This window comes from Artibeus jamaicensis, unplaced genomic scaffold (genome assembly GCF_021234435.1).
Source record: "Artibeus jamaicensis isolate MK-2021 breed Jamaican fruit bat unplaced genomic scaffold, CSHL_Jam_final scaffold_286, whole genome shotgun sequence".
Classification (NCBI taxonomy): Eukaryota; Metazoa; Chordata; class Mammalia; order Chiroptera; family Phyllostomidae; genus Artibeus; species Artibeus jamaicensis.
Window position 1 is genome coordinate 14,545,992 of NW_026522034.1, and position 25,255 is coordinate 14,571,246.

The window sequence follows — 25,255 nt, forward strand, 5'->3', positions numbered from 1 at the left end:
CATAAACACTATACTTTGTGTGAGTGCGGAGGTGCCAAAGGCTGTGTTCTGAGTTGTCTCTACAACAACATAAATGCCTAATTAATGATTATAGTCCATTCCAAAATTTTTGGAACTATAGCAATGTGCTCTCTATTATAAATAATTATACGTAGAAAAGTTTGCACCAAATTTACTGACTTATTTTAAAAGAAAAAGGATAACAATTTAGAAAATTACCCGAATAGACAGTGTATTTGAGTTCTTAGTTCTTGATTACTACATACTCTTGTATGTGTCTCAGTATATGGGAATGAGAATATATTATCTCCACAGGGGAAAAGAAAACAAAAAAATATTAGGCTCTTATTAAAAGTATAGCTACTATTTTTATATCTTTATTTGTTTACTTATTTGTTGAAATAACACTTATTTGGTAACTGCTATATTCTTGTGGCCACTGGGAATGCAATAGTGAGATGTAAATGGTATCTGACTTTTTGAAATTAGAGTTCTGTGTAGTAAGAAATATTAATTTATGTAGAGAAAAATAACAGACAAGAGGGAGCATCAAGTGTTCAAACAACAGAAAAATGTAGGGAAAAAGGAGGTCAACCTGGAAAGGAGAAGATATATGGGAGACTTTAATGCTTAACCCAGAGCAGTATGTGGCTGATCTGAGAAACACAGACTCTTTTCTTAAATATTGTTACATATATCAGGTGCATAGGTTCAAGGTCATGACTAGCTGTATGCTTGTATGTGACTAACATTAAGCTATAATGTTTAAGTTGTCGGTTGGTTATATCATGTGTTTTGTAAGAGTGTGTGTTATTTGACTTGTATCTGAGCTCAAGTCAGTGTTGTTGTAGTTGTTTTTCTCCTTGAACTTTAAAGTCATTGTTGTGTTTTTAAAAAATTTTTCCATAGATAGATACAAAATAGACAGGGGGAGGTTAAGAATAGTATGGGGTTTTTTAGGAATATCTATAAAGGGCACGTGGACGAAACCAAAGAGGGGTAGGACCAGGGGTGGGAAGTGAGGATGGCTGGGGTTGGGGGAGTGGTGGAGGTAACATGGATACAACTACACTTCAACAACAATAAAAAAAGTTAAAGAAAGAATAGTATTGGAAATGGAGAAGCCAACGAACTTATATGTACAACTTATGGACTTGAGCTAAGAAAGGGAATGCAAGCGGGAAGGGGGATGGAGGATGGAGGGGAATAAATGGGACAACTATAATAGCATAATTGATAAAATGTATTTTATTTTTTAAGGTTCTATTTATCTTTTCGGAGAGAGGGGAAGTAACGGAGAAAGAGAGGGAGAGAAACATAAATGTGTGGTTGCCTCTCATGTGCCCCCCATTTAGGGAACTGGCCCACAACCCAGGCATGTGCCCTGACTGTGAATTGAACCAGTCACTTTTTGGTTTGCAAGCTTGTACTCAATCCACTGAGACACACTAGCCAGGGCTAAAATGTATTTCAAAAAGATAAAAAATGAAAAAGTACCATTGAAAATGGCTGGAAAAATATATCAATTCGATAATCCAAGAGATGTTGAAGAACTTCAGCAAATGCTACTCAAGTCTGATGATGAAAATGATAAGGTCCAATGTGAAAATGAAAGTGATTTAGAAGATGAAGATTATGTGGAAGTTCATTGAGAAGATTTGGATACCAAGCAAGATATTTCTAGTGAAGAAAGTGAAGAAGAATTAGACATGAATAGAGTATTTTTTCTGGAAAGGATAAAGAATAAAAAATGAAGGAACAATTCAATAAAAAAGACAAATTAGAAAGCAGCCACAGAATATTTTGTGTCAACTTTTCTTAGTTCAGTCAAGTGCAAAAAATGCCAAGACAGAAGTTAAAATTTGGAACTACTTGATCACAAATGATATTTTAGATATAAACTTATAATATACAAATAAATATATCAATTCTATCTTTAGCCAGTTTTCACTGGAGAGGAACACTAAATGAATTGACAAAACTGCATTGAAAGCATTTTTAGGCCTCATTCCTAGCTAGGTTACATCTCAGCAATCAGCTAAATTAGCAGGATTTATGGGCTACAGATGGTAGTGGGATTGACTTTTTATTTTTTAAAGACTTTATTCATTTATTTTTAGACAAAGGGGAAGGGAGGGAGAAAGAGAGAGAGAGAAACATCAACATGTGGTTGCCTCTCATGCACCAGCTATTGGGGACCTGGCCTGCAACCCAGGCATGTGCCCTGGGAATCTAATGGGCAGCCCTTTGGTTCTCAGACTGGTGCTCAATCCACTGAGCCACACCAGCAAGGGCATGAACTTTTGAGACTTAAGATATTTTTAGGGAGACTTAGATTTATTCATACTTGTACAGGTTTGATGACAAATTTACCCACTTAGAATACCTAAAAGTAGACACATTAGTGGCTGTGAGAGAGATTTTCTTAGCATTTGTAAAAAATTGTAAATTATATTACTCTATGGGACAGAATATAACAATTGGCAAAATGTTACCTGGATTTAGAGGCAAATGTGAGTTTAGACAATGTATTCCATCTAAGCCCAGTAAATACAGTATACAAATCTTTGCTGTGGTTGACTCAAAAGTATTTTACACAGGAATCATAAAATATATGCTGGTAAGCAGGTGGAAGGTCCTAATTTAATTAGTAGTGAACCAGCAGATATAATCAAGAGACTTCCAGAACCCATTTATTCATCAGAACATAATATTACAGAAGATATCAACTGGTTTGCTGATATAAACCTTATCTCTGACTTGAAAAAGAAGTGACTTTCATATATAGGTACTGTTTGTAGAATAAATATGAAGAACAAACCCCAACTACCCCCTGAATTTGTGTTTTCTAAAAACAGGCCTGAAAAATCCAACTTCCTTGCTTTTGGTGCAGATAGCACACTTGTATCTCATATACCCAAAAAAGGAAAAATGTGGTTTTAGTTTCAAGTATGCATTTCGATGATGCCGTCAATTTAGATTTGCAAAAGCTTGACATAACAGACTATTACTACCAAATGAAGTCAGGGGTGGACACTGTGGACCCAATGACTGGTGCATGTAATGTGCCCAGGAACATCAGAAGATGGCCTGTGGTTACATTCCACACAGTTCTGACTATTGTAGTAATAAATGCTCAGATTATTCACATGCTGAGCAGCAATGTGATAAAAGGCACAGAATATTTATTAGAAATCTTGTAATGCATTTAGTGTCAGAACAAATAAAAAGGCATTCAGAAAATCTGTACAGGTGTGCACAGCCTTTACACCTGAAAGTTCACTAATTTCAAACATAAATTGAAGGAAATTCTAATGATGACATAGATACATCTTTTATGAGCAGAAAAAGAAAAAGATGTGTTAGGTGCTATGCACCCAAAATAAGTAGCTTATCAAAATATTTTTGCAAGTGTTGTGAAAAGTATATGTGCCTTGAAAATAGAAATATTATTTGCAATGACTGTTACAAACATTTTGCAAAGCCATTCTGATTAATGTGCACCCTGATTAATTAATGTTAAAGACTTCTTTGGGTTGTATACTTTAGCAATATGTGTTTTTTTCATTACTTTAAAAGAAAATGTTTTATTCTAAATGTTTTTATATTTCTTTGTTTAATAATTTCTAGATTGTAACTGAAAATCAGTAAAAAAGTTTAAAATATATTATTACACAGAGTATTTATTAACAGATATTTATTAAATATAATAAATGCAAATTTTCAATGTTCAATTTTTTTTTGCATTTTAGCATACACTAGTAATAAATGTATCTCTCAGACACATGCAACCTATGGTGTAATTGTTTTGACTGTGACCTCCTCAGGGTTAATGAGGCACTAGGGACCTTTCTTTATGGTGTGCCATACATTCAGGGTGTGGCAAAGTAGGATTACATTTGTTAGTACACAAAACACAGAGTTTACTCTTGTAATTTATTAATTATTGTATTATTTTCCAGATGAACAACTATAAACCTACTTTTGCCTCACTCTGTATGTATGACCTGTATGCTGAAACAAAAAATTCTGATAAAGTCTTTTACACGCTGTAAATATTATAATTACTTTGCATTCATTCATTCACATAGATATTATCTACCACATTTTAGAATATATTTTATTTTTTTAACATAAGTTAAAAAGATATAGCCTGGTATAATTTCCTCTAAGGAACCACTGAGAGACTGAACCTGAAGATTATCACCCAGACCAACACCAAGGCCTAGTTACCAACATAAATGTTGAGTGGAGCTTCTTTAAGTACATTCTTCCCAAAGTTCAGATTGGCTAATTGAGAATGCACCAACTCATGTCTTGCAATAGACTGAATGGTAAGCAGTTTTCGGTGTGCCCCTAGTCAGGGTTTTGCACCAGCAGCTACTGTTTCCCCTTAGAGCAATCATTATTCTTTCAAAAAATCAGAAGTATTTTTTCTTCAAGAAAAAAAAAATATATGACTGTCTCTGATACTGTCAATATTAATATTAATATTAGTATTAATTTTACAGCTAATATTAATTTATGGGAGAACACAAGCCAGGGTGCTGCAATTTTTTCTAATGTGTGTAATTTCTTTTCCCTGGCAAGTTAATGGTGAAAGTTTATATACAAGCAACTGATAACATCTTTACTGCCAAACCCCATCAATGGAAGGACATTGAAGTCTTCAACAGAGGAAAAAGAGAGGTAGAGAATATTGTCAAATTCATCTATGAAGACAGAGTTCGAGCTCTAATGGTCAAGTCAGCTTACATTTTATAGTATCTAAAGCTATATATGAGGGGGTGCCCCCTAAAAAAGAAATTTATTTATTAAAAAACTGTATTTATTCTTCCATGTTTAAACTTCAGTCATCTTCAAAGTACTCCTCATTTTATACAATACACCTATCAAGATTTTTTCACTGCTTTAAATAGTTTTTGAATTCAATTCTGATGCATTTTAGTGTTTCTGATGTTTTTTGTTACCTCATCCCTCATTGGCAAAACATTTCCTTTTTTAGGACTTTTTCATCAGGGGAAACAACAACAACAAAAATTCACTTGGGGTGAGATTGGGTGGAGAGGGAGAATGGGGCATGGGGGTCATACCCTATCTGGTCAAAAACTGCTGAATGCTCAGCATGGTGTGGGTAGGTGAGTGCATAAATCACTCATCATGAAATGGGCAATACTTTGAAAGACTCTTCAAAAAACTTCACTGAAGCAGAATGCAGCCTCTCACAACAATGCCAGCTGGTACAGTGATATAGATGGGTTCCTAGAACACTCACCTTGCACCTAGAAGCAGAAGCCTGTACAAGTGGCCACCCTCCAGAAGATAATTTCATTTTGAGGGGTTCCCCTTAGTAATTACAACAGAACTGTCTCGATTTACAAAAACTAGACACAATCATTCCCCTTTTGCTAGGCTAATTATAACTGTTATTTAAGAATTTCTGGACTTCCGCCAAGATGGAGGCATAGGTGGAAACACTTTGCGTCCTCGCACAACCAAATCTAAAAACAATAAAATTTTAACAACAACAAATGCAATCAAACCACACAGAAAATCAAACAATACGAAGTCCGAAAATAACGAACCGCTCAGCTAAACCTGTGAGAGGGGCGAAGCCAGCAGCAGAGCGGGTAAGGGCAAAAAAGATCCCCGACCTGGACCAGGGTGGTGCGCAGGCAGTGGAGGGCATGGATCCCAGGTACAGGATAGCTACGGGCAGACACAGGGAAGAGGCGCGGCTGGCTGTCTATGGTAGGTTGCGCATTTGCGCACAGATAAACCAGTGAAGAGGCGAGCATTGAGACCGCATAGCGCAGGGCAGCTGGCTCACATATTTTAGCTCAGATAAATAGGCGGGGGTGAGCGGTGAGGTGGACTGGGCCAGCAGAGAGAACTGCCATTGCTCCCACTCTGACCCCACCCCCACATATAGCATCACAAACCAGCGACCTGGGTGGTCCCACCCTGGTAAACAACTAAGGCTCCGCTCCTCATACGTAACAGGCACAAACAGATAAAAACATGGCTCAAGAACAACTCAGAGCCCCAGAGCCAATAAATCTAAGCAATGAAGAAATAGCTAAACTTTCAGATGCACAGATCAAAACACTGGTGATGAGGATGCTCACAGAACTGGTTGATTTTAGTCACAAATTAGAGGAACATATGAAGGCTAAACTAATTGAAATGAATGGTAATGCACAGGAAACCAAAATTAATGGAAAGAAAACTGGGACTCAAATCAAGGGAGTAGACCAGAAGGAAGGAAAAAAATGACCAAACAGAAAAGGATGAAGAAACAAGAATTCAAAAAAATGAGGAGAGGCTTAGGAACCTCCAGGACATCTTTAAATGCTCCAACATCCACATTATAGGGGTACCAGAAGGGGAAGAGGAACAGTCACGAGTGGAAACCTTATTTGAACAAATAATAAAAGAGAACTTCCCCATTCTGGCAGAGGCAATAGACTTCCAGGAAATCCAGGAAGCTACAGAGTCCCAAAGAAGTTGGACCCAAGAAGGAACACACCAAGGCACATCATCATTATATTAGCCAAGATTAAAATGAAGGAGAGAATCTTAGAAGCAGCAAGAGATAAGGGGACAGTCACCTACAAAGGAGTTCCCATCAGACTGTCAGTGGACTTCTCAAAATAGACCTTACAGGCAAGAAGGGGCTGGAAAGAAATATTCCAAGTCATGAAATCCAAAGACCTACATCCAAGATTGATCTATCCAGCAAATCTTTCATTTAGAATGGAAGGACAGATAAAGTGCTTCTCAGATAAGACCAAATTCAAGGAGTTCATCATCACCAAGCCCTTTTTATATGAAATGTTAAAGGGACTTACCTAAGAAAAAGAAAATAAAAAAGATGAAGAGTGAAAGGACAGCAAACTCACAGTTATTAACAAGTGCACCTAAAACAAAAGCAAACTAAGAGGACAGCTAGATCAGGAGCAGAACCATAGAAATGAAGATCACATGGAGGGTTAGCAACAGGGGAGTGGGAGAAGGAGAAGAGGGGAGAAGGTACAAATAATAAGTAGCAGAGACAGTAGATAGAAAATAGGGAGGAGGGTAAGAATAGTAGGGGAAATACAGAATCTAAAGAACTTGAGACATGTGTTCATGAACTAAAGAGGGGAATGGTAGGGGACGGGTGCAGGGTGGAAGGGAACAGAGGGGGGAAATAGAACAAATGTAATGGCATAATCAATAAAATAAAAATATATATTAAAACATAATTTTTTAAAATATATATCTCCAGATAATTACTTGAAGTCACTGGAAAATTCAGAATGTAATAGAAATTTGGTTTTCTTCAATGATATAAAGGTAGTTTTGTAGTTTGCTTCTTACTTTTATATTCAAAGAATAAAATTAAAGTCTTTAAAATTATGTTGTTCATAAGAATAATGGTTTTCAAACAAGAGTCTAAGGATACAGTATGATTTTTTTATCTGCTCTAACTTAGCAAGGCTCATCCTGAGGAACTACAAGGCACAATTTAACAAGCCACATTATAAAATGTGACAAAAATATTCTTTCATTTTAACCAATCTGTAGGTATATGTAATTCTTTGAATCCTTTTCATTTTTTCTATTATTAAAGATAAGTATCTTTGTAACTATGAACTCAGAGAAGGTAATGAACACCTGTGCCTGATTGGAATCATGAAGAGCCTGTTATTTTCCTCATGAAAGCATAGAGGAATTCTGTTATAATAAGCAGCCTGTACAGCTTAGATGAATCATTGCTTTTTACTTATTGCTACATGCCAATAGTTCCCCAAGTGCTGAGTATTTTTTTACTAATTCAAACATTTACAAAAGAGAAATTGCTATCTTCACAGGATAAGGTCTTGTATAGATTATGCACTTATTAGACAAATCATTAAGAACTCTAATTAGGACTTTCAACACCTGTACCAACAACCAAGTTGTTCTCAAAAGTTTTAACATTCTTTACCACAGGAATGATCAAGAATTATTGATATTTTCTAGGTCTAAACCAGCTAACTATTGGGATTCCCTTATTTACACAAGGGAATAGCATTTGGAAAGAAAAAGCTCAGCACTTGAAACTGAGTAATCACCAACAAAATACTTGTTTTAATTTTTTTTGCTATTCTTGGCAAGAATATTATCTTCCCCAGTGTGTAGAATTATGTTCAATCTTGATTTTATGAAACAAGTGAAAAATTCCTTTGAAATAATTGCTTCATTATAATAAGCATTCATTTCCCTCCATTGAATCAGCTATCCTGTTAGAAGGTTAGGCTTAAAAGGGAAATGAATAGCAGGACAGGAGACCCTGCCATAGAACCTCTCTAACAAGGGTTGAGGGCGGGGGTTCTTTATGACTCAACAAGGAGCCATAGAAGAAGGCTGATGAATGTTAACCATATACTGAAATGAAAAAATATATCATTAAGGTGATACAATACGTAAGTTGAAGAACTGAAACCTATTTATCCTGCCATCGAATTAAAATTTTCTGTACTATATCACAATGTAAAAAAATCACTATATCATTTCTGACACATAAAAAAGGCAAACCATGAAATGACTTTAGGTAAAGTCAAAATAACATATGCTGACATGCAGAGGCATTATGAAAGTTCAGGATAGAAAGTCATTTGGGTGGAGATTTCAACCTTTTGTACACTCAGAGGCCTTAACCCTTGGAAACACAGTAAGTATGGGCTGAATTTAGTGAGACTGAGGTGAGTTGTGCAAAATCGTAAAGAGGGAAAGTGATGATGCAAACAAATAAAACAATTGTTTTAATGTGACAATATCAAGATCATTAGGTGAAACTTGACTTTGCTGAATAAATGAAGATGGCACACTGCCTAGTGTTCAGCCATTAATACATGGGATGACAGGGACACAGCTTCGTAATGTACGACTGAGCATTTTTATTTTTATAAATACCACAAAAGATGGGAGAAAATTTTGGTTTATGCATTCTCCTGTTAATGGACATTTGAATAATGCCAAATTATAAATTATTCATTTTGGCAGAAATGTTTGTGTGAATGTATGATTCCATATGTTTTGGGGAAAAAGTAGGAATAGAGGACTGGGATGTATGGTAGGGAACTTTGTAAGATAAGACATTGTTAATATGTAGAAATATAAAATAATTTTGAATATTAATGATGTATTTTTCAACATTGATAAATTCTTCTGAGTTCTAGTAGGTTTTTCTTACTCATTCCTCAGAATTTTGAACATATGCAAACATGCTTATCTCTCATCCTCCTCTTGAGACTAACACGCTAATCCATGATTGTTCTATCTATGGCAATAACAAGAGGGCAAGAAAGAAAAGCAACTTACAAGCCACCACCAGTGACCAGGAAGTGAATGAGGCCATCTTCAACTACTCAGTTTTAGCTAGAATGGCAGAAAAATGGCTCAGTTTAGCTGAGCCCAAATTCCAATCCACAAAATCCTGAGAAATAATAATTGTTTCCCTTTAAATCACAAAATTTTGTAGGTGGTTTGTTATGCAAAATTGGTAAGATGAAGACCAATTCAACATATAAATTATAGATTCTTTACAAACATGTAAAGGAGAGTCTACTATCATCTCTAGATTTAAAACAAAATTTAATGAATATTTATGTATATAATAAATTTATTTCCATTGATTTAACACTCAATAAATACCAAAAATATTTTATTCTATCTATTTAGATAACTACATGTGTGATACAGTACTTAAAAATCTCACTATTTTCTTTTATCCTGTAACTAATTTTGCCTCATAGTAATTATTTACCTTCTTATTTACTTCTTATTACATAATTAACTTAGTAGATCATTCAAGTACTTTATATGTAGTATATGAATTTAAATACCTCTCTCTACCCTGGCTGACATAGCTCAGCTGATTGAGCATGGACTACAAACCAAAGAGTCACAGGTTTGATTCCCAGTCAGTGCACATGCCCAGTCAGGGCACTGCAGGCCAGGTCCCCAGTGGAGGCCACATAAGAGGCAACCACACATTGATGTTTTCCTCTCTCTTTCTTCCTCCCTTCCCCTCTCAAAAAAATTATAAATAAATAAATAAATATCGCTATCTTGGTGGAATTTTCAATCATTGATTTCTTACGGGTTGAACTCTGACCCTCTCAAACCTTAGAGATGCCAAGAGGCATAGAAACAAAGCACCAAGTTCAGTGCACAGGTATTTGTTCTTGGTGCCTTTTATTGTAGAGATCAGAGAGAAACTCAACCAAGAGATAAAGATGGAAGACCAAGACTGCTTGGAGGCTGGTTAGCTGTGTCTCAATCCAGTTGTCACTTTGTGCATGGTGTATTTTATTGAACCACTTCCACCTTTGGCACAATCAGGCAATCTAGCAGTGAGCTCAATTTTGAGATCAAAGGTTATATTGATTTGGAATTACCTGGGGCTCTCACATGAAGAGTTGTGAAACCACTTCTATTCAGGTCAAGAAGATATAGTAACATTGAGAATAAGCCAGGCTTTACAATACCTTATATTTAGAAAAAAATTTTGAAACTATTCAGCCTTATAAATTCAGTCATCATTCCCTATTGCTTGAATCATGTTATAAATATACAGTGTATATTATATGATTATATTAGCACATGAGAAAGAACTAAGTGTGTATTAAAAAGTTACAGATATTTCAAGCTTCCAGTTTTTTGCAAAGCTGAAATAGAAACCATGTCTATATTTAGGGTAAGATATCAGGTCAAGTCCGGATACAAAATTAGGAACATTAGAAAATTAGCAAGCCTGCTGCAATGGGTAATCTATGGCCAGTACCACAGATACAAAGCTTCACAAAAGGTGAAATTAGGTCAAGTTCCTATTTTCACATTGGACGTTTATAATTGCACATGAAAGAAAGTATGAATAAAAATGTATTAATCAATGACTACACTGAGAGGCAAGGAAAGGATTTTAAGAATTCATTTTTATTATTGATTTTAGAGAGAAAGGAAAGGCAAGATAAAAAATGGAGAGAGAGAGAGACAGAGATCTATTTGCTCTTTACTTGTTAATCCATTTATTGTTTGCTTCTTGTATGTGCCCTGACCTGGGGTTGAACCTACCACCTTTGTACATTGGGACAATGCTCCAACCAACTGATACCCAGCAAGGGCTGAAAAAAAAATTTTTTTTTTTTAGATTAGATATTTTATTTTATTTTATTTTTTATAAATTTATTTATTTTTTTTGAATTGATTATGCTGTTACAGTTGTTCTATTCCCCCTTCATTCCCCTCCACCCTGCCCCCCCCAACCCCACCATTACCCCCCTTTAGTTTATGTCCATGTGTCTCAAGTCCTTTAGGTTCTATATTTCCCATACTATTCTTGCCCACCCCCCCATCTATTTTCTATCTACTGTCTATGCTACTTGTTTTCTGTACCTTCTCGCCCCGTCTCCTCCTCCCACTCCCCTGTTGCTAACCCTCCTTGAGATCTTCATTTCTATGTTTCCACTCCTGATCTAGCTGTCCTTTTAGTTTGCTTTCGTTTTAGGTGTGGTTGTTAATAACTGTGAGTTTGTTGTCCTTTCACTGTTCATGTTTCTTTAACTTCTTTTTCTTCGATAAGTCCCTTTAACATTTCATATAATAAGGGCTTGGTGATGATGAACTCCTTGAATTTGGTCTTATCTGAGAAGCACCTTATCTGTCCTTCCGTTCTAAATGAAAGTTTTGCTGGGTAGAGCAATCTTGGTTGTAGGTCTTTAGATTTCATGACTTGGAATATTTCTTTCCAGCCCCTTCTTGCCTGTAAGGTCTCTTTTGAGAAATCTGCTGACAGCCTGATGGGGACTCCTTTGTAGGTGATTGTCCCCTTACCTCTTGCTGCTTCCAGGATTCTTTCCTTCATTTTAATTTTGGCTAATGTAATTATGATATGCCTTGGTGTGTTTCTTCTTGAGTCCAACTTTTTTGGTACTCTCTGGGCTTCTTGGATTTCTTGGAAGTCTATTTCCTTTGCCAGATTGGGGAAATTTTCTTTTATTATTTGTTCAAATAGTTTTTCCACTGGTGGTTGTGTCTTTCCCCCCTTCTGGTACCCCCTATAATTCAGATATTGGAGCGTTTATAGATGTCCTGGAGGTTCCTAAGCTTCTCCTCATTTTTCTGAATTCTTATTTCTTCATTCCTTTCTGTTTGATGATTTTTTTCTTCTTCCTTCTGGTCCACTCCATTGATTTGAGTCCCAGTTTTTTTTTTCATCTCTATGGGTTTCCTGTGGAATTCCATTCATTTCCCTTAATTTAGCCTTCATATGTTTCTCTAATTTGTGGCTATAGTCCACCAGATCTGTGAGGAAGCTGATGACCAGTGTTTTAAACTGTGCGTCTGAGAGATTTGCTATTTCTTCGTCACTTAGATTTATCTCTGGGGCTTTGAGGTCTCCCTGCGACATTTTTGGTCTGTTCTGGCCCTTTAAGTGGGAGGAGCGGCACCTTGGATTCCCAGGTCGCTGGGTTGTGATGCTGTATGTGGGGGCGTGGTCAGAGCGGGCCGCTGCCGCTGCCGCCCCGCCTGCTCACTCCCTCACCCGCATGCAACCAGGCAACCACAGTCAACTCGCTGCCACCGCCTCCCCACTGACTCCTCCGTAGTCGCTCACCCGGTGGGCCGCTCGGTCGCTCACTAGGTCCAATCTGGGTGTGGAACCCGTGCGACTGGATTCGCGCGTCTGGATTCCGCTCCCGGGTCGATCGAGCCCTCCTTTGTAACTCCTCACCCGACGCCGGTTTCGCCCCTTACCGGTCGGGCTGAAGAATTTGTTGTTAGCGGACTTCCGAAAAGTTCAGTTTTCCGTGTTCTGGTTGTGTTTTCTGATGCTAATATTTAGTTGTCCCTAAACTTGGTTGTGTGAGGAGGCACGGCACATCCACCTAAACCTCCATCTTGGCGGAAGTCCTCAAAATTTTTTAATTAAATTTGATAAATACTAATAGTGAAGCTTTGGCTTATTAGTTCTAAAAAACTAATACATGGAATTTTTAAAAATACAAGATGTTTCATTATTATTTTAATCCTAATTTTTACTGAGTTAATCTTAGCTCTTAAAAACACAAAAATTATCATAGATACAATTAAAGCCTTGATTTACATGTAAATCAAGCTGAAATAACTGAAACATATTCATTCTGTGAACCACATCAAAACTCAGTTGTAATAAAGATTTAGGATTCTGAGAAAGAGTCCAGATCAAATGGTGAGTATGTAACTACATCTGTATCTGCACTGTATAATACTTACCTGCGCACCTGAACATATATATGATGTGTATATATATAATATGCATATATTCATATTTATATAAAGCAAAATAAATTATCTGAAAGTGGCAATAATGTGTTTTTAGTATATTTTTATTTTCCTAAAAGCATTGATATTATTTCTCTTTATTGACATTATATCAATAGGCTCTTAAAAATATCACCATGCTCTTTAAAAAGGTAATTCCATTTAGCCTGTGACATATTATTTTATAAATAACTTTTAAAATATTGAACATTATAAGTTGTAAAATTAAGTGCAAAATAAAATAAATTAGCATATTAAATTAGTAAAACCAATTAAGAATTTAAAACAAAGTGTCTCAAGCAATGACACAGGTACGTAATATTCAAATGTATATCCCAAATATTTAGTAGACTATACTTTAAAAAAATTTTATTTAGTTATTTTTCAAGTACAGTTTTCTGTTTATTTCTCCCATCCCAGCCCATCCCACCCCGTGTTCCCCACCTCTCTCCCATTTCCACCCCCCTTAGTTATTGTCCCTGTGTCCCTTATACTTGTTCCTCTAAATCCCTCCCATGTTTCCCCTTAAATTTCCTTCCCTCTCCCCTCTGGTCGTTGTCCCCCTGTTCTCTATTTCAGTGTATTTGCCCTTATTTTGCTTGCTTGTCTGTTTTGTTGTTTAGCTTCCTGTTAAAAGTGAGATCATATGGTATTTGTCTTTCAACCCATTGGCTTATTTCACTCAGCATAATGCTTTCCAGTTCCACCCATGTTGTTGCAAAGGGTAGTAGTTCCTTCTTTCTCTCTGCTGCATAGAATTCCATTGTGTATATATACCACAATTTTTTGATCCATTCATTTACTGATGGGCACCTAGGTTGCTTCCAGCTCTTGGCTATTATAAATTGTGCTGCTATGAACATTGTGGTGCATAGGTTCTTTGAAATTGATGTTTTAGGATTCTTAGGATATAATCCTAGCAGTGGAATTGCTGGGTCAAAAGGCAGGTCGATTTTTATTTTTCTGAGAAAATTCCATACTGTTTTCCATAATGGTTATGCCAGTCTGCAATCCCACCAACAGTGAACTAAGGTCCCCTTTTCCCCACAACCTCTCCAACATTTGTTGTTGGTTGCTTTGTTTATGATAGCCATCCTGACTGGTGTAAAGTGGTATCTCATTGTGGTTTTAATTTGCATCTCTCTGACAGCTAATGATATTGAGCATCTCTTCATGTGTCTCTGGATCTTCTGTATGTCCTCCTTGGGAATAATTTGAGATACAGAACTATTTCCAATTGGTTTTCCCAAGCATCAAAATAATTAATAAAATATGCCAACCATATGTGTTATTTTGTTATTAAACATTTAGCTGGCCAAAATGGAGGCATAGTTAAATACATTTTGCCTCCTCACACAACTAAAAGAACAGCAACAAACTTAAAAACAAAAAATAACCAGCACTGCCATAAAATCAAACTGTATAGAAGTCTGACAACCAAGGAGTTAAAGAGGAAATATTCATCCAGACTGGTAGGAGCGGTGGAGATGGGGAGCCAGAGTGGAAAGGACTCAGAGCAAGATGGCAGCTTGAAGAACAGGTGGTCTGACTTTTGTGTGGGGATAAACCAGGAGGAACAACTGGGGAGCTAAACAGACTGTATCACCCAGGATTCCAGCAGGGGGAAATAAAGCCTCAAAACCTCTGACTGAAAAATCCTGTGGGAGTTAAGGTGTGGGAGAAACTTGCAGTGTCACAGAAGAATTCATTAAACAGACCCACAGGGTCCTAGAATGTACACAAACACACCCACTCAGCAATCAGCAACAGAAGGGTCTTATTTGCCTGTGGGTAGTGGGGGAAATGACTGAAAAACTGCCAAGAGCTGAGCAAGCAGCATTGTTTCCTCTTGGACACCTCCCCCACACACAGCGCCACAATTCAGCAACATGGGCTGCCCCACCTTGGTGAACACCTAAGGCTCTGCTCCTTACTACGTAACAAGTGAGCTGAGACAAAAAAAATTATATATATATATATATATATATGTGTGTGTGTGTGTGTATACATATATACACATATATATGTATATATATGTGTGTGTGTACATATATATATATATATATAGCCCAAATGAAAGAACAGATCAAAGCTCCAGAAAAGACAGAACTAAGCTATGAAGAGATAGCCAACCTATTAGATGCAGTTCAAAACACTGGTAATCAGGATGCTTAGAGAAATGATTGAGTGTGGTTGCAAAATAGAGGAAAAAGTGAAGGCTATGAAAAGTGAAATAAAGGAGAATGTATAGGGAACCAACAGTAAAGGGAAGAAAACCAGGAATCCAGTCAATGATTTGGAACTAAAGGAAGATATAAATATCCAACAGGAACAGAAGGAAGAAATAAGAATTCAAAAAAATAGGGAGAAGCTTAGGAACCTCCGAGGCAACTGTAAACATTCCAACACTCGAATCATAAGGGTGCCAGAAGAAGAAGAGAAAGAGCAAGAAATTGGAAACATTTGAAAAAATAATGAAAAAGAACTTCTTCAGTCTGATAAAGGAATTAGACTTCCAGGTAGTCCAGGAAGCTCAGAGAGTCCCAAAGAATTTGGACCCAAGGAAGCACACACCAAGGCCCATTGTAGTTACATTACCCAGTATTGAAGATAAGGAGAGAATCTTAAAAGCAGCAAGAGATAAGGGAACAGTCACCTACAAAGGAGTATCCCTAAGGCTATCAGATGATTTCTCAAAAGAAACCTTGCAGGCAAGAAGGGGCTGGAAAGAGGTATTCAAAGTCTTGAAAGGCCAGGACTTACATCTATGATTACTCTCTCCAGCAAAGCTATCATTTAGAATGGAAGAGCAGATAAAGTGCTTCCCAGATAAGGTCAACTTAAAGGAGTTCATCATCACCAAGTCCTTGTTACATAAAATGCTAAGGGGACTTATCTAAGAAAAAAAAACATAATAAAAACTGTGAATATTAAAATGACAACAAACTCACAACTATCAAAAACTGCACCTAAAAGAAAAAAATGGAAACAAACTAAGCAAACAACTAGAGCAGAAACAAAATCACACAAATGTAGATCACATGAAAGTTATCAGTGGGGAGGGGAGAGGAGGGGGAGAATGGTGGGAGGGAAGGTACAGGGAATAAGAAGCATAAATGGTAGGTACAAAATAGACAGGGGGAGGTTAAGAATAGTACAGGAAGTGGAGAAGCCAAAGAACTTATACGTACGACCCATGGACATGAAATAAGAGGAGGGAATGCTGGTGGGAGCAGTGCAGGGTGGAGGGGAATAAAGGGGAGAAAATAATGGGACAACTGTTAATAGCATAATCAGTAAAATATATTTTTAAATGACTAAAACATTTATTTATTATTTTAAATATTATGATTTTGGAAAATGTCTAAGTGATGCCATAAAAACATTCTATTGTATTTTTAATTCATAATACACACACATAGACACCCATCATTGAGGTGCCATTAGAGTTGCAATTTTAATGTTTAAAAACAGTGATTTTCAACATGGTGCCTGGGGATACCTGGAGTTCCCCAAGATCCTTTTATATTCTCTGTAATGTCAAAACTATTTTAATGCTTAATAATACTTAGGCAAAATTTACTTTTTTTTTACTTTCATTCCTTCATGAATATATGAAAAACAAAATGCTTATACATATGATTTCTGATTCCACGTTTAATTAACCCCTTAAAAATACAATCACATGGTGTATTATTAAACTTTGATGTACTATTAAACTACAATTTCCACAATTATCTGAAAAGGCTATTGAACCTTTTCCCAACTATCTCTGTGAGGACAGAATTTCTTCATATATTTCAAACAAAACAACATATTATGACAAATGAGAAGCAAACACAAATATGATAATCCATCTGACCAGGGAACCAGTCCGAGTGGCAGTGGTGAATGTAGCCCAGCCCCTGATTCAGAAAACTGGGGGAAACAATCAGCACATAGGACCTAAGCCCAGGGATTGGTTTTTCCAAGGGGAATCAGGCCTGCATTGTACCTAGGCTGCCGTGAGGCTTGCTTTTTGCTAAAACTCCCTCACCCTGAATTGAGGCAGAAAATGTTTACTGCATATCTTTAAAGTAACTTCCTAAAGTCTGTGCTAAACTTCCCAAGGATGGAGTATAACCAGTTCAACCAGTTTTCCCCTTGCATTGGCAACATCCTTCTCTTTGAAGTAATTAGTAACATTCTCTCCTTTGTTATCTGTAAAAGGTTCACCTACACAGATTCACTGTAGGTGAATCTGTGCATAGTAAATGAGGACCATCTCTATGTAATGTACCCAGAAAAGCAATGGAAACCTGTCCAGGCAGGGGTCGGGGCCCTCTCTCACTCAGAGAGTGGCCATGCCGTCCCTTTTCTCCCCAGGACTTCTGCAGTCCATGTGAATTTATTCATCACAGCCACAACACACAGACCCACTGACCAGAGTCTGCATCAAGCTGTCTTCCAAAAGAGATATTGTTTAAAAATTCAGAAATGTATAACAATGGCACTTCTTGAATGTTTTTGTATTGAAAATATACAGAGTGAGGCAAAAGGGGGTTTACAGTTGTGAGTATGTGAAAGTTTATTCTTGTATTATTAACTAGTGAATTATTTTCTTTGTGAACTATAATCCTCCTTTTGCAACACCCTGTATTTTTAAACTATATGTGTTTTTGTGTTAATGTATAATTAATCTATGATGCTTTAAATTAAATGAATACAATATTTGTTATAACATGGTAGATATTAATATAATTCAGATAAACAAAAGTCTCAAAGAATTTGGAATGTGATATATCTTCTAAAATCAGTACTTGATAACTGTTGATTCAAACATTAAATAACATAATGAACAATGGTTAGAATATGGTTATCACTGACTAAATTGGACATATTTATCTGATGTTTTATTTTTTAATTTCATTATTGCCATTTTGATACTGTCATCAAATATGCATGCACGTCCTTGTGTTGTGAAAAACAAGAAGCAACACAATCAACATTAATAATTAACAAGAAGGAATTACTTTTAAAAAAATTGGGACAACCACAGAGTGAAATACTAAGGAGTGATTATAAATAATGATTTGTGCCTACATATGCTAAAATGGATATATGCTTATGGTCTACCTAAAGCTCCTATTTCATGATTTTATAAAATAACAAAATTACAAAACCAGTGGGTAATTTCTTCTTTTGTTGAATTATGGACAGACGACTCTTATTTCTACTTTTGTATGCTTGATTATTTTTCCTGACAAAATTCTTATATTCTGTGTTATTTGTGGGGGGAAAAAGACATTATAAAGAATAATTTACTATTTCCATGGTCGTGTGGCTCAGGGGATTGAGTGCTGGCCTTCGAACCAAAGGGTTGCCAGCTCCATTCCCAGTCAGGGCACATGTCCGGGTTGCAAGTCAGGTCCCCAGTAGGTGTCACACGAGAGGCAACCACACATTGATGTTTCTTTCCCTCTTTTCCTCCCTCCCTTCTCCTCTCTAAAAATAAATAGTAAAATCTAAAAAAAATTTTTTAAACGAGTAATTTACTTCTATGGTCTTTGATAAGAAAGTAATGCTTTTAATATAAATATTTTTAGCAAGAAATATGAACTTTTCCCAGCTAATAAAATTACATTGTTTCTTTTGACTAATCTTTGTTTTCTTTAAATATATATTAAAAAATCAAAATAGTAATTAAGAAATGTAGCTCAATATAAATATTTAGATTGCGGTGTAAGATAGATTTTTCCTAACAAAATTCAAAAGCTTAAATTAAAATTTTGTTCTTTAACACATAACAATACTTGTCCTTTTCAAAGTGTTTTATGCTAAAGAGAAATAACCACAATGAAAACATTAACAACAACAAACTTCAAATTCAATCTACTGTGTTAAGAGTATTCATTCACTGTGTAAGCTCTGAAGGCATTTTGTGTGAGGAGTGACAATTGTTACTGCAGTGCTTGACCTGATTCACTTAAATGGTCAGAGGTGGTCTCCTCTGAAACAGACACTTGGAATAGAACCACTAAGAGAAACTATGGTTGCTGTAAAACAGAGATTTGTTCTGAGGTTGTTTTGTTGAGCTTCAAACAAATCAATTTCAAAATCAGAAGCTGACAAATTTGCAATTTCCAAAGCACAAGGCTATATACATTTAGCTTTATGCACATGTGCTCCCTAAACAATGAATAGCCTTTAAAAATGTGTTCCAAAGACCTACAAAGAAATATGTGCTAGCTATCATTACATTAAAAAAAGAGCAGTAAGGGACACTATTTTCAGAAACAGTCCAAATATGTTTCCCAACATCCAGCTTAAAGTTTTATCTATAGAGCAGAAAATTATTCTTCTATTCTTAAAAACAAACCTGTTGTATTCAACAAGACAAAATCCACACAAATGTAAGTATTTCTTTGAAAAAATCAATACAATCTTGAAAATTCTACCTGTGTGTTTCACTTTTGAGATTAAGTCAACGTCATCTATACAAGCACACCTCAGAGATACAGACATTTCAGTTCCAGACTACCACAAGAAAGCCAGTACAGGGCGGGGGGGGGGGTCACATTAATATTCTGATTCCCCAACTCAATAAAAGCTACGTTTACACTACACTGTAGTCTATTAAGTGCACAACAGCAACATGGATACAAATGTACATACCTTAATGAGAGATATTTTATTGCTAAAGATGGAGAGCCGTCATCTGAGCCTTCAGTGACTTTTCCTTGGGGCAGGAACATGCCTTCATGTTGACAGCTGCTGACTGGCCAAGGAGGTAGTCGTTGATGGGTGGGGTGGCCGCAGCAAATTCTTAGAATAAAACAATGAATGTTTCCATGTTGATGGAATCCTTTTTCACAAACAATTTTTGGGTAACATGCAACGTTATTCGGTAGCATTGTACTCACAGTAGAATTTCTTTCGAAACTGGAGTCAGTCCTCTCCAACCCTGCCACTGCTTATTCACCCGTTGATGCAGAATAATACTTACCACCCCTTGTTGTCATGTTAACAGTCTTCACAGCATGTCTATCTGAAGTAGATTCCATCTCCACAAATGAATTCTTTCTTCAAACAGAGCAAGCAACTCCTCATCCATTAAAGTTTTATCATGAGGTTGATGCAATTCTGTCACATCTTCAGGCTTTGATTCTAATTCTAGTTTCCCTGCTGTTTCTGCCATATCTTCAGTTACTTCCTGCACGGAAGTTTTTAACCCCTCAATGTCATTCATGAGGGCTGGAATCAACTTCATCCAAACTCTCGTTGTTTATATTTTGAACTCATCCTATTAATCATGAGTGTTCTCAGTGGCATCTGTGATGATAAATCTTTTCCAGAAGTTTAATTGACTTTTCCCAGATCCACCAGATGAATCACAATCTATGGCATAATAGCTTTATAAAATGTATTTCTTAAATTATAAGATTTGAAAGTCAAAATTACTCCTTGATCCATGGCCTGCAGAATGGATATTGTTTTTCGGGCATGAAAATAACATAAATCTCATTGTACATCTCCATCAGAGCCCCTGAGTGATCAGGTACATTATCAGTGAGTAGTAATATTTTAAAAGGAATCCTTTTTTCTAAGCAGTCGGTCTCAACAGTGGACTTAAAGCATTCATTGCATCATGTTGTAAACGTATGTGCTGTCATCCAGACTTTGTTGTTCCATTTATAAAGTATGGGGGAGAGTAGACTTAGCCTAATTTTCAGGCCCATAATCACCATTTTTGGGAAGGTAAATGAGCATTAGCTTCCACTTAAAGTTACCAGATGCATTAGCCCCTATCAGAGCAGTCAGCTGGTAATTTGAAGTTTCGAAGCCAGGCATTGACTTTTCTTCTCCAGCTATGAAAGTCCTAGAAGGCATTTTCTTCCAGTACAAGACTATTTTGTTTACACTGAGGATCTGTTGTTCAGTTCGGCCACCTTCAGCATCTTCGCCAGACACTCTGGGTAACGGTTGCAACTTCTACATCAGCACTTGCTGCTTCATGATGTGTTTTTAAGTTATAGAGTGGTTTATATCCTCAAACTTTATGAACCAACTTCTGGTAACTCCAAACTCTTCTTATGAAGCTTCCCCACCTCTCCTAGCCTTCCTGAAATTGAAGAGAGTTAGGATGTTGTTCTAAATTAGGCTTTGGTTTAAGGGAATGTTGTGGCTGATTTGATCTTCTATCCAGACCACTAAAACTTTCTCCCTATCAGCAATAAGGCGGTTCTACTCTCTTATCATTGACGTGTTCACTGGAGCAGCACTTTTAATTTCCTTCAAGAACTTTTTCTTTGTATTCAGAACCAAGTGAAGTGTTTGTTGCAAGAGGCCCAGCTCTGGGCTTATCTCAGCTTTCAACATGTCTTCCTTACTGAATTTAATTATTTCTAGCTTTTGATTTAAAGTAAAAGAAATGTGTCTTTCTTGCACTTGAATACTTAGAGACCATTACTTATGATTATTAATTGGCATTATTATTGTTACGTCTCAAGAACAGGGAGACTGGAATGAGCTGGAAGGAACAGTCAGTAGAACAATCAAAATACACAGAAAATTTATGGATTAAATTCACCTCCAAATATGGGCATGGTTTGCGGTACCTCAACACAAGTATAATAATACCATCACAGGCCACTGGTTATAGATCATGGTAACAATCATAGTAATAATAAAATGTTTGAAATACTGGAAGAACTCCCCAAATGTGATATAGATCCATAAAAAAAGCAAACAATATTTTAAAAATGACACCAATGCCGGGTTGTCACAAAACTTGAATTTGTAAACTTAAAAAAAAAGATCTACAAAGGACAATCAAGTAAAGCATAATAAAATAAAATATGCCTGTATTTTGCAACTATAATTACTGGTGATGATATGAGTCTAACCTGCAAACTAACTCTTTGGCAAAAGAGGAGACAGGGATAACTGATAGGAATAAACAGTCCATCAAGGCCTTCAAAAAATGCACAGAGCCATGTATCTGCCACAATTCCTTCTCTGGGTTATCAGTAGAAGACACAACTACAAGGTAGTTTTTCATGCAGTGCCTCTTGTGAAGTATTAGACTTTATTTAAATGACATGGAAAATTTACATATTTTTTTACCTATAGCTATCCACAATATCATGGATTCCATGAACAGCGTTTGATACTGAAATTAAATAGACATACCTTCAAGAAAATGTCATATTTGTTTTACTTTGTAAATTAAATTATCATATGGCACTTATATACACTGATGTTACAGTTTAAATAATATTTAAATATTTATTAGTATTGACACAGATAAAAGAGTTTACTCTGCTATACTCGTGTAATATGTGTTGTTAAAAGCAAATGAATATTGACTTAAATTATTATTTGAAGGACAATTGCAGGAACTTCTAAGAATTATGCGGTACAGAGTATAAACCAGTCTTTTGGATATTGAAAGGTAGTTTCATTTAATTAAAACTTTAAAAATCATTGGTCTATAAATATCTAGACTCAAAAATCAATACCCAAATGCATGATTTATTTTAATGGCCACACAGAAAAAAATGTCTCCTAATATATTGTGTGAACTTATACTTCATACATAGGAAACATATATTATACTTAACCGTAAAAAAATTTTAAGGTAAATAAATCTGTCTTAAAAGAATATATACATTTTTATGTATGTTTCCTTTGTTTTTCATCTTATTTTGATTGTTGCTCAATTACAGTTGCCCCACATTATTCCCCGTTGCTCTTCCCTGCCCCTCCCCTTTGCTCCCCTAGTCAATCCCTGCCCAGTTGTTCATACCCAGGGGTCCTCTATTCCTGTTCTTTTGAAAAAACATAGTGATGTTGCAAATATGGCAATATCTCACATTGCTCTATTTCATGAATTGAGATAGATGGTACACTTCCAAAAAAAGCTAAGAAAACTTATAACAGCACTAGAATTTAACAAAAAAAATACACTTTCCACAAATTCAAGGAATGTATCATTGGCATATCAGCAAAGGACTGGACTGAAACCATTTACCAAGGTCAAGAACAAAGTTTTCTTCTTCAGAAATGTCCCAGTTTTAAAAGAATTAAGTAAAAAACAATATTAATGTAACCCAAATATAATTCTATAGGCAAAAGAAGAACAAGAAAATCATTGGTATCCATTCTTATGGGAGCTTATTTAAATTTATGATCAAGAGAATTTGGTAGTTTCTAGGGTTGAGCTTGTGACACATTGAGCCATTAAAAAATTGGAGTTAGCCTTTCACTCCACAAGGTATTCCCAAGGGCACACTGTGTCCCACTGGGAAGGAAAATTTTGTAGCATTGTCTCCCTACTTCCCTCACACCTGCTAAAACAAATAAGGTATACAAGGGGAGAACCCCCAAAACTGGAATTCACATATTTATTTATTTTTAAAAGATTTTATTTATTTATTTTTAAAAAGAGGGCAAGGGAGGGAGAAAGAGAGGGAGAGAAACATCAGTGTGTGGTTGCCTCTTGTGTGCCCCCTAGTGGGGACCTGGCCTGCAATCCAGGCATGTGCCCTGACTGGGAATGGAGCTGGCGACCCTTTGGTTTGCAGGCCAGCACTCAATCCACTGAGCCACACCAGCCAGGGCTGGAGTTTATTTATTTAAAAAATGTGTATTTATTCTTACATGTTTAAACTTCAGTCACCTTCAAAGTACTCTTCATTTGATGTAATACACCTATTGGGACATATTTTCCACTGCTCAAAACAGTTTTTGAACTCGTTGATTTGGATTCCTTTTAGTGATTCTGCTGTTTTTTTGTTTCACCTCTTCCACTTTGGCAAAATGTTCCCCTTTGAGAAGTTTATTCATCCAGGGAAATTTTAAAAGTTTCTCAGGGTGAGATTGGGTGAATAGGGAGGGTGGGCATGGAGGTCATGCTGTGTTTGGTCAAAAACTGTTGAACATTCAGCACCATGTGGGCAAATGTATTTGTAAATCACCCATCATGGGATGGCAAAACACATTGAAAAAAGTCCGTTAAAAAGTTATCTGAAGCAGAATGCAGCTTCTCACAACAATGCCAGCTGGTTCACTGATAGAGATGGGTTCCCTGAACACTCACCTAGCACCTAGTTGGGGAAGCCTGTACTACAAGAGACCAGCCCCCCAGAAAATAATTTCAGGTTTTGGGGGGCGTCCCCTGTCTTACTTTAAAGCAAAAAATTTTAATATATTTATTAGTATCAGTAAATAATTTTGGATTAAAATATTTTGTGGATAAAAATTTTAATTTAAGTTTATGATACATGCATTTTAGATATGCTGTACCTAATAAAAGCTGAAGAACATAAAAATAAACATAAGTAGAACTTCAGAGATAACTGGAGAAATCTATCAGTATAGTGGGAGATTTAAATATGCTCCTCATTAATTGATATAACAGATAATGATTAGCAATACAGTGTTAAACAATATAGTTAAGATGGATATTTTCAACGTGAAAATTTCTGCTTCCAATAACTTTAAATTCTCCTTAATTATGAACACACATGGAACATATACATGTATTTGTTACATGTCTCTATAAATTTCATTGAAAATTTATTATACGGCCCTGACTGGTATGGCTCAGTTGATTGAGCTTCATCCCACAAAGTGAAAGGTGGCTGATTAGATTCCTGGTCAGAACACTTGCCTGGGTCGTAGGCCTTTCCCCAACTGATATGCATGCGAGAGGCAACCCATTGATATTTCTCTCACACGTTGACATTTCTCTCCTCTTTCTCTTTACCTCCCCTCTCTCCAAATATAAATAAATGAAGTATTTTAAAATGTATTACACATACTATATTCTCAAAAGATAATACAATTTCGTTGGACGCTAACTTCCAAATGACAACAATTAAGGGGGGCGGAAATGGGAGGGAGGTGGGGAGCACTGGGGGGATGGGCTGGGATGGGAGTA

General features: G+C 36.3%; 1 pseudogene; it reads right to left on the minus strand.

The window, feature by feature from the left end:
• Positions 1-16,224: 16,224 nt before the first annotated feature.
• Positions 16,225-21,778, minus strand: LOC119046205 (tigger transposable element-derived protein 1-like; annotated as a pseudogene).
• Positions 21,779-25,255: the final 3,477 nt, after the last annotated feature.